We start from the raw sequence: 11504 nt of genomic DNA, 5'->3' as shown, positions 1-11504 counted from the left end.
AAACAAATAGGAATGCCCTGCCACAGAGGCAGGGTAGGATGAAGGGGACAGGGTCGGGGTGGTGGGAGGGATGCTGGGACCATTGGTGGTGGAAAATGGGCACTGGTGAAGGGATGGGTACTCGATCATTGTATGACTGAAACATAAGCATGAAAACCTGTAAGTCTGTAACTTTGTCTCACAGTGATTCACTAATAAAAAAATAAAAAATAAATTTAAAAAAATGAAAATTTAAAAAAAATCCCTGAATGGAAAAAAAAAAGAAATAACATAGGAGTTAAAATGCTTATCTTGCATGTGACTAACCATGGCTCTGTCTGTTCTGCGTGTAATCTACAGATACTACCAGGAGTAACCTCAGAGCACAGAGTCAGAAATACTTCTGGATCACCAGTGGGTATAATGCAAATATCTCTCCAGCAATAAATAAATGAATAAATAAATCATTTGTGAGCATAAAATGGGAATGCTATAATAAATTTAAGTACAATTTTTGTAATTGTAAACATTAGTGGAGGGGAGGGGACATTGGTATAGGTGTGGAATGTCACATGCATGAAACTATATTATGAATAATTTTTGTAAATCATCGTGTCTTAAAATTTTAAAAGACTTATGATTGTATGATGTCGTTAATATAATTGTTATTGATCAAAATTATGACTATTATATATTTATAATTTTATTTTATACTTATATTTGCAGCTTTAATAATTATGATACAGTTATAAAACTTACATATGCAATATAAAACTTTAAAATGTAAATGCATTTATGCTAACATTTATAGAAGTAGGACCTAAATTTAAAAAATAGAGAATATGTGATCAATATCTACTTGTCTCTCAGCAGGTAAAATTTCCATGGTGGTCAATGAAAGATGTTGTAATCTCATGTAATCTCATGATTTTTTCTTTCATTTTTTCTTTTTCTTTATTTATTTTTCAATTAAAGAGCCACAAGTTACTGATAGGTGAGTTTCAGGCATATGATAAATCAACACAATACGTATTCTCATATTTAGTACAGTTGTGATTTAAAACAGTTCATCAATTTACTCTAGTGGGCACCAGTAATGTCTCCATTTGTCCCAGCCTGGAGATTTTTAACAACCTCTCCTTATTCATCTTTTCCAGTGATTGGATGCTCTTTCAGGATCAGAGGAATGAGATCTGTTATTGTTACTGTATTTGGCATATTGAATATGCCACGGGGAGCTTGCCAGTCTCTGCTGTGTGGGCGGACATAGCTAAGATTTTAATAAAGCAACTTTTTCTTTGAAAGGTTTTCACAGGGGTATATGGTGTGTGTGTTTCTTTTTAGTCAACTTCAAGTTTCTGGAATCCATTTATAAAATAGGTCCTTAGTTGGGACTAGAGAGAGACTAAACTGTTAGGGTGTTTGCCTTGTATGGGCCCACCCAGGTTCGATCCTTGATACCCTATAAGGTCCCCTGAGCACTGCCAAGAGTAACTTTTGGGTGCAGAACTATGAGTAACCCCTGAGCATTGCCAGATGTGACCCTCCAAAACAAAAACAAAAACAAAAACCCAGGTCCTTAGTATGCTGAGAGTCTATGGTTCATTCCCTGTAAGGAAAATCTAGTATCTCTCATAATCTGTATTTCTACTTCTTTACAAATATTTTTACTTCAGTCTTTACGTACTAAACATTCCCATGTCGTCAACCAATGTTGCAAACAAAAGGATTATGACCTCTTTCAACAGGCTTCCTGCTAGATCGAAGCAGGAAGGGGAGATGGATTATACAGAGAAACGGGCTTGTTTGAAAACATTAATCTTCAGTAATTAGTAATTGAGAAAGGAAATGCAACCAATACATGAAAGTTAAATTATCTTCTGAGAAAGGAACTCATTTTAAAAAGTTGAGTGTGGCAAGTTGTCTTCTAACATAAAACAACTAATACTGCAATGTAAATTGAAAAGCTCTAACCGTTCTGTGCAACTTCACATGAAACAGAAGACTTTGTCGAGTTCATTAGACAAGTTATGTGTTGTGTATATATGTTTTTTTGTTCAGCCAAAGAAGATTTCCTTAGATACCAAGAGACCATCAAAATAAAGGTATCTGGACCCATGTTATAGTTTGTTCCATTGTTTGGAATAAACTTCCCTTGCTTTTTCTCAATGTTTCTCTTACAATATGTATCTCTATGCATTACAAATGATGTACTGCTTCCTCTCACATTTTTTTTTGTTTGTTTAAGTACATATTCTGTGTTTAGGGTAAGATGTTCAGTTGAGCTTAAATACCACAGATTTCTTAAGTATTTAATGATAAGCTTATTAAAATCCTCTCTGAAATGTTGAAATGTAGATGCTGGGGAAAAAAATAAAGATAAAACCACTAGGTGCTAAATTTGCAATTGAAAAAAAGCAAACTTAAGATGTGTCAGATTTAACAAAGTCACTTGCTGGGCCACCAATTTCAGAGATAAAAGATAAAAGGCCAGCAATCCACTTTACCCCCAGCAGTTCAATGAAAGTTGTGTGATTCCTATTGTTTCACCATGTAACTACAAAGTTGCTTCCTCCCAGTGAATTCCCTTTTTTTGTGGATTCTAAAATATCTGACTGTGGAATGAAAAGGCCTGTTTGAGTATGATAAATGACATCTGAAGGGCTTTCTGCTCCATTCCAACATATAGTCACTGACAAATCACAACTAGTTACATCCAAACATATTCAAACATTCAAGTGCCCAAGTAGATGGTAGAACACTTGAAAATTTCTATAACTTATACAAAAATATTTCAATTTGTGTCTCTGAATCTTTGGCAAAATTTCCCTTCTTCTTATTTGATTTATGATTGGATAATTAGAGTGGTTCAATTTGAAAAATATTTTGATATGTTTAAAATTCTGAACCCCGTAAGATATGCAAAAGTAAATGATGTTCCAAATGATTTTTTCTGGGAATGAGGAATTTATTTAGCTATTCATGTAAATATATAGGCACACATATATTACCGATTTGTTATTAAACTGTCAAAGTCAGACAGGTCTATGAATTGCAAAGTTCACTTTTATCTTGCTGAGAGGACTGAAGTTTACCAAGTATTTATTAAAATTGTGGGCCAGAGGGCACTCTTACTCCTTTGACAAAAGAGTTCCATGTTCAAACAACAGATGTAATATCCAAAGTTTGCATCCTTGGAGACAGTCTAGGAGACAGATGGAAATGTTGTAAACAGGGCTGTGAATTGCTTTGGTGAACACAGATTTACTTTGAAGATTTCACTGAATCCGTTTGACTTGTGAGGCACTCCATAGCGTAAGAAAGCAAGTTTACCATGCAAACCTCAACCAGATACTAACTACAATGGAGGGACCTCGACAAATTTAGATGTGAGGCTAAGATAATTCCCTTGAAAGTTCAGATAATTGCCTAAAGCTTATTTAAATCTATGGGGAGACTTTACCCTCTTTTTCACCCCATCTCATCTTTTCTTCTTTCTTCCATAATCCTCCTCCCACCACTCTGATCTTTTGGTCATTGTCCAGATCACCCTACTTTAAATCTCTCTGTTTTATCCTGAATTTCCACATCAGTTTTGAGAAGGAACTGACTAATTCAAAAGGCAGTGGACTCAGCTATCATATTGTTCTCTTATACATTCAGTGTTTTCAAGAACCATCTCTTCGGAAATTTTATTCAGAGGGCTCTAGAAAAAAAAATAGGTGAGGGTAAAAGATTCTAATGAAAGGTGTGAGTCAGAGCACCTACCTTCCAAATGTTGCTATGAAAAGAAAAATATACTGACTGGGCAATGGAAACATTCACAACTACTTGTAAATCTAAGACATTTGTCTTGGTACTGTTTCAAAACGTCAAATGAGCGGCTGTGAATAATGTTCAGGATTCACATTCAAATAATTCACATTCAAATACAATATTCCTCACATTTAACTTTCTGAAATATCTTACAGTCACTTTGGAGTGGGAGAGCAAAGTTCTTTGATCTTTATGTTCAAAAACAGTCACCAAGTCTTTGGAAAACAGTAGATAAGGGTCTTACCTTTCTGATAAAAGAAAATACATTTTAATCAGAATCTGTAACTCTCTTTTGATAAAAGTTCCCTGAACTGTTCTCTTGAAGAATTAGCGAAGTCCCTGGGTTTAGAAGCACAGCTGCCTGACATTCAACAAATTCCTCACCATTAAACCTATAAAGATATTATGGGTAATATTACTAATTCTCTCAAAAAGTAATAATTAAAGATCTGCTTAATGCAAATGAAACCATTTTTAGAGTGATTTTTAAGGGGGCTTCCAAACGTTCTCAAGAGGCCTAGAAGCCCCATCTCTGATTCTCTGTCAACCACCATGTTAGAGTTCAATATCAGGGTCATGCTTGTACCCTGTGGTGTCGCTAACTGGGCCGCCAGAGCAGTGTTAAAGGCTTCTAGATATGTATGCAAGTATGGCCAATGGTGAACTCAGATGAAAATTGCCATATTATCTCCTGGTACAGCTTCTAAGAGTTGTTAACCCCACTATAGAGATACGAGCATAAAGGCTCATGTCATATCAGTGATGCTCATACCCTACTATGTCGTTGTGGCCACGCGACATCTAATAGCCTAGTTCTCCCTCTTGGAGGACCTGACAAGCTACCAAGAGTCTGTTACCCGCATGGGAGAGCGTAACAAGCTCTCCATGGCATATTCATATTCCAAATACAGTAAAAGATATATATGTACCTCTCAGAGAGCCCAGCAAGCTACTGAGAGTATCCTGCCTCATAGGGGCTGCTAAAAATCTCAGGGATGAATGTAATAGAGACGTTACTGGTGCCTGCTTGAGTAAATCGACAAACAACGGGATGACAGTGATACAGTGATACTATAGAAATTAAGCTATTTTCAGAACTGTGCAAAGTGGACTATGACATACATGACAAGAGCAGGAGAGACTGAGAAATATGCACATACAAAGAATCATATCTACTAAAGACTTTTGTCAACTGAATACTTACCTGAACTTCCAATGATGGTCTGTGTAGTTTAAACCATTAAAATTAAAAAAACAATTAGCTTAATTGTTCCACAAGGTATTGGAAAGAAATGAATGATTACACTGTTTGAATCAATTGTGGTGCCTCCCTGAGGTTGCAGGTAAGTGAATCCGTTTCAGGCTGGAGAATTTGTGTTTGTTTGCTTGCTTGCTTGCTTGGTTCATTGGCTGATTGTTTTGGGGAGCCACACCCAGTGATGCTCAAGAGCTGCTTTTGATTCTGTGTCCAGTGGTAGCTCCCAGTGGTGCTGGGGGAGCCATGTAGTGTGGGAATCAAACAAGCCTCCCGGCATGTGGGAATTTAGATATTTCTCCAGCATAGGTGGAAGGAAGAGCTTCAATTGATTTCTCAGTTTTCAACAAATAATGTAATTGCAGTTTTGGATCAATTGTATATTCACATTCCAAAAGATAAATCTAAGACTGGGGAGGTAGCTTCAAAAACCAAAGCACATGTTTTGTATAGAGAAGACCTGGGTTCACCTCAAAGCACTGCTTACTTTCCTGACAATCACTGAGAGTGGTCTGAGCATTGCACAACTCCATAATCAATAAAAGTTATCAAAGAATATGTATTTTAAAAACAGGTGAATTTTATATTATGTAACAACTTCTTTCAAAATGTTTAAGAGAGAAATAAATAATTGCGGCAGGATTGTATATAACAATCCAACATGTAGCAAATGTAGAAGCATGAAATTCTGCTTTAATGGATACCCAGAGAGGAGAGAGAGCTCACAGCTGTGGAAAGAAGAGAATAGAGATCTGAACTAAGTGACCAAGAGAATAGCAGTAAAACAAAAGAACAGAAAGTAGAATTAAAAAGACATCGATGTCAGGAGGATAAGGAATGTATGAGTTGATTGGTCAAGATGCTTCTATCATTTTAAGACTAGATTATTGATGGGGCCAGAGCAATAGTTCAAGGGATAGGGCACTTGCCTTGTACGTGGAGGACCTGGGTCCCATTCTGAACATCCAATGCGGTCCCCAGAGGACCATCAGGAGCAATTCCTGAATGTAGAGCAAGGAGTAAGCCCTGAGCATCTCCAGATATGCCCCCCCCAAATAAAACAAACAAACAAACAAAAACAAAAAAAAAAAGACTTGGTAATTTGGAATAGTCCATTTTTTATTGGGGGGAAGTATGTTAATGATGTTTTATAAATACCCTTTATTCATGAAATAATTATTAGTTAACTAATAACTCAAGTCTTTGGATCTAGCCTGTTTCATACTTATTTCCCTTATTATACAGATTCTTCCTTCCAAACATAGTATCTTGATCTAGATATGCACAAGTAAGTGCTCGCTAAAACACAAGGTAACATTAAGGAAAAACAAGGTAACAGTAAGGAGAAGGAAGTCAAATGGGGTCCTCAGTATCTATTTATATTACTTACTTTCAAATATGAATTACTTTCACAACTGAAAATTATATTAATTAATTTATATCTGCCTACTATTATGTAGGACAAAAGGGATATCCGTAATCTTTAAGTACATTTACCCTTTTCTCATCCACAGGCAGAAATGCTTCCCTCTCTTGATGACTTAAAATAAATACTATCTGTTTGTAGACCTGCATATGAGGAGCTTTCTCTGTCATCACTAATAAAAAGCAGGTGAAAAATCTAACTGTTCCCCTGGTGACTTCTTTAGATCTATATTGTTTTAGTGAGTTAGTCTGTTTATTTAACCTTCTTCACAATCCATAGGCCAGGTTCTGAAGTCATGTCTGCTTATATGGAATTTTGAGTGAACACTTTTGAAAAATGTATTCAATGTCAGACTCACTGTTTTCTATTGGGTAAATAAATTGTGGCAAAGGCTGTAGATTGTTGAAATGGTGAGCTATAGAAAAATGTTAATACAGATAGCTGTTATTTCACCATAGTTCTCTTTTTGTTGAAGAATGAGGTCATATTCTAAGGTGTATTCTAATTTGAAAAATGAGTTTATGTGATTTGCTGATAAAAAACAATGAAGAAATTTCTAATCAAGATCAGGAATAAGTTTGGAGTTATTTCTTCCTGGTCTTATATTTGTTTTACTTCTCTCTACAATTTTATTTTATTTTATTTTATTTTGATTTTTTGGGTCACCCCTGGTGATGCACAGGAGTTACTCCTGGCTCATGCACTCAGGAATCACTCCTGGCAGTGCTCGGGGGACCAATATGGGATGCTGGGAATCGAACCAGGGTCGGCCGCGTGCAAGGCAAACACCCTACCCACTGTGCTATCACTGCAGCCCCTACAATTTTACTTTTTAGAACAGAAAAAACTAATCTCAGTTAAGGTGGCATCAATTTTATCCAATCAATGTTTATACTCCAAAGAAAAGAATTATGGAATTATGTCTAAACACTTTAAGGAAAAATACATATATATATTACATATATATATATTAAACTTGATGATTTAAATAATTATTTTAATAAATACATATAGCATAGCTTCAAACATGGTACAATATAAAATATGAGCATTGAAATCTAATGGTTATAAAACAGATCCTTGACTCTGAAAATGAGTATATAACTTTAGGCAAGATAAAGCATTTTTCTATTTTCTTATCTATAAAATGAAGATCTTAATACTTATCTTTTAGAGATATAGCAGTATTGAATATATGAGATCATTTCATAAATTACTGAACACGGACTCTGCCTGACATTTAATCAAGTATACTCAATAAATATTATTTCGTCTTTCTCCCTTCCTCACTTAGTAATAAAATAGAAGGAATGAATGTTACAGTAAACATTCTCGAATTTTCAAACAAGTTTAATCGTAGTTTAAACTGCCCCAATTTATGAACACTTTACCTGTCAAATTTGAGTTCATACATTTGATTCCTAAACCACAGTCACACAATATGATATAAGATTTATTTCACTTCAAAAATATTCCCATGTTTCTATTTCTTTCAGATGACAAAAAAAAATCCCCTGATTGTAGGAGTAAAACGATACAATACTGAGATGCTCAAATTCAATACTAATCTTAGACACATTCCCTTCTTCCAATTATAGCTGCTTGTGGTAGCCAGTGGTTTACATTCCTCTCTCCTTCCTCATAGACACATAAACCGACATACATGTCTTAGGGAAAGGTTTTATTTTTATGGATAGAGAATAGTTTAAATTACATTGTCCTGCATCTTGCTACTTTAAGTTTAAGAAATTACCAATTTATTTCTTTATAATTTTGATTTAATACACTTCATAACAAAATTTCCTCTCTTTACCTCCATTCCATCATTGCCCTCTGATCTAAACACCCCATTTATGTGTGTATGTGAATTATTCTTAGATATATTTCTAGGGATAAATTCTTGTTTAACTTACTTTTAGGAAATGGGGTTGGGGAAAGAAGTTATCTTTTTTTCCTAGACATTTAGCAATATATGTCTTTATTGCACTCTCTCTCATTTTTGTTTGTGCTCAGGGATGAGGTATGGAGCAGCTACTCCTGGCTCTAAACTGAGGGATCACTCCTTACAATGCTTGGGGAACATATTGAGATATGAGGATCAAACCTGAGTCTGCCACAAGCAAGGTAAGCTCTCACCTACTGTATAATCTCTTCTGCCACCTCCCTATTTAAAAAATATTCACTTACCGAGTCTTACAATTTTGCAATGCTGCCAATGATAAGACTTCATGCATAGAGCATACCAACACCACCACCACACACCACCAGTGTCCCATTCTCTCCACCAAATGTGAATAAAACAAAATATATATTTTTTAAATTTTCCAATAGACAAAACCCAGGGTTACCATCTATGTATTAACTCCTTACCATATAAGTTCTTTCTCTAATCAACCTCTCTTTTTAGTCTTTAGAAATTTTTATTATGAAGGATAGCCACAAATTCCTCCTCTTATTGTCAAAGGTATATCATAGATACATAGACATCTTTAAGATAATGACTAAGAAACTTAAGTTATGAAGTCAGAATAATTTGAGTAGAAATTTTCCTTCTTTTACCTACTACCAACTTATATTGGGCAAATCACCTGACCTTGTTTTTAAGACTTCCTTAAACATATTTTACTAGAATAAGTGGATAATTCTCTTAGAAGCTTATACTTTGTTACTGGGTTACTTTGTCTTGTTTTCACTTGAACATTACAGGGAATGCAGTATTTTAATTGTGATTATGCCAACATCTTTATCTAGAGGCCTTGCTGCCATTTTTGTCTTTTAAGAAATTTTCATTGCCAAGAAAGGCTGGATTAAAATGTTTCCTTACAGTTAGTGTTGTGTATTTTTGTTTACCAAATACTCTATAGCTTTGGGACTTTGAAATGGTAAATATTCATGGCATATAAAGAAGCATGATACATAAACATATGATCTTAATAACAATGGATGTTTAGTTGTGTAGGTAAACAGGACCTAGAAGGACATGTCAGTCATAACTGCATGTAATTGTGTATGACTGTTCTTTGCTGCTTTTTTCCATTTCCTATTAACGTGTTAACTTCTCCCAAAAAATAATAAATATTTTAAAAACCTGAAAAAAATAATAAATGAATTAAAATGGAAATAGTACCACATTAATGTTATAATACATGTTAAGTGGAAAATTAATGACTATAATTCAGTTCCATCAGTAGCTAAACTGATAAGTGAGAATTTTTTAAAATTCCATTTAGATATGAGATCTTAGAAAATACAGAAATCTTTGGATGTTTCTAAACCTTTAGCAGTTAACTTTCCCACTTTTAAATTTCAGTTGTTTTTAGGAAACTAAGTTAATTTATTTCGTTTGTTGAGTCCTCTTGAAACTAATTTTTCAGAATCTTCCAATTACCTATTTCCAAAAATATATTTTTTAAATTTCATACCCTGAAAAAAATTAAAGGATAACTAATCTGAACTAATAAAACTTGAAAAGCCATATTTATTTTTATTTTAGCATCATGATTCACAATGATGTTAAGTTAGGGTTTCATATATACAATGTTCCGACACCACACCCTCCACTTCAACCTACTCTCCCACACTACACCCATTATATTTGAGTAGACAATGCTTATTTCCCCATAATTCAAGCACAGAGTTTTCCAAACAATATTTCAGGTCAATTGAAATTTCTTTAAAAATTGGAGGAAAGACTGGAGCTGGTACAAAGATATTTATCCTAATATGAACCAAAGAAAGAAGTAAAAAATGTAGATTTTAAAAAATGACTGATCATTGATAAGAAGCAATGTGGGTTAGGGCAAAATACAAGTAGCAGATTATCTTCATTCATTTCCTTCAGTTCAAAAATGGGGCTGGACGTCTGAACAGCTGATAGTGCTAAATAATATTATTTCTATAAAAATCATATGTAGTAGGCAATCATAACATAAATGATGTCAGTCCTATGTATTTTTGATACTAAAAATACTTTTCTACAACTCTATATTTGGAAAACTGATTTTTAAAAATCATTATATATAAAATGGATATCTTTATGTCTGTTTCCTGGAAACAAAAATATATATTTAACTCCATGTAAAGAGAAATTTTTTTAAGTGTTAGTGGAAATCCCAGAAACAAAAGATGATTCTAACAGTGCAGAGAAGGTAAGCAGGAGATGGTTAATCAAGAAATTTAAAATAAACAAAAGAAAACATTAAAAGGATACCTAATCAGCATATGGGCTTTGGCAAGGAGACCAAAGAAGAGATAGGGTTTAAGAGACTGTTGGGCAAGAAGTAAAAGGATTTGGTGACAGCCTGGATAAGGAGGAAGAAAGGGATGCTGTGTATTTAAAAGATATGGGTGATAACAAAGTCCCCAGTCATGACAGAGAAGCTGAGCAAGTGATGCCTTCTTTGGAATGAAAAAAAAGTTTGATCTACCACAAACTAACTTTGCATTTTTTCAGTGCCTCCTAACATTTTTTAAAGGAAATGAGAACATGATCTAAGGGGATTTTTAAAAAGAGAGTGTTTTAAGATGTGCATGCCATCAGTAGAAAGAAAACTAAGGCAGTTATTAAATTTGAACTCACTAATATTAGTAACATGAAATTTTATATGAAGTTATTTGAATAAATGATTAATGATTTTTTACATTGTGCTAACCATAACTATTTTTATAGGCATTGTTTCCTGTAGCTCTTCATTAATTGTTAATAAAATTATAGCGAAGTCAGAGATACGGAATAAATTTGTGACAAGTGAAAACAATTACATTCTAGAATTCTATGTTTAGTCTTTAAATTTCTGCTGTTTTCTTTTTTTAAATCCTTTTAAATCTCTATTCAACAAAGGATTCATCAATTTATAATGATACAGGACAGAAATACAGTTATACAGTTCTCAGTATAAACTTATTTGTTTTTAATAGCTAAGCACATCTTACTTTAAAAAGATTCATTTCTATAAAATAATAAGGGATTTACAGATGGTAAGATACCAATGGTACTTGCTTGTTAAAATGCTTTTATACTTAAAAAGC

Source organism: Sorex araneus, chromosome 11 (assembly GCF_027595985.1).
Source record: "Sorex araneus isolate mSorAra2 chromosome 11, mSorAra2.pri, whole genome shotgun sequence".
Lineage (NCBI taxonomy): Eukaryota > Metazoa > Chordata > Mammalia > Eulipotyphla > Soricidae > Sorex > Sorex araneus.
The sequence above is the reverse complement of the archived record's forward strand: the minus strand, read 5'-3'. Positions refer to the sequence as shown.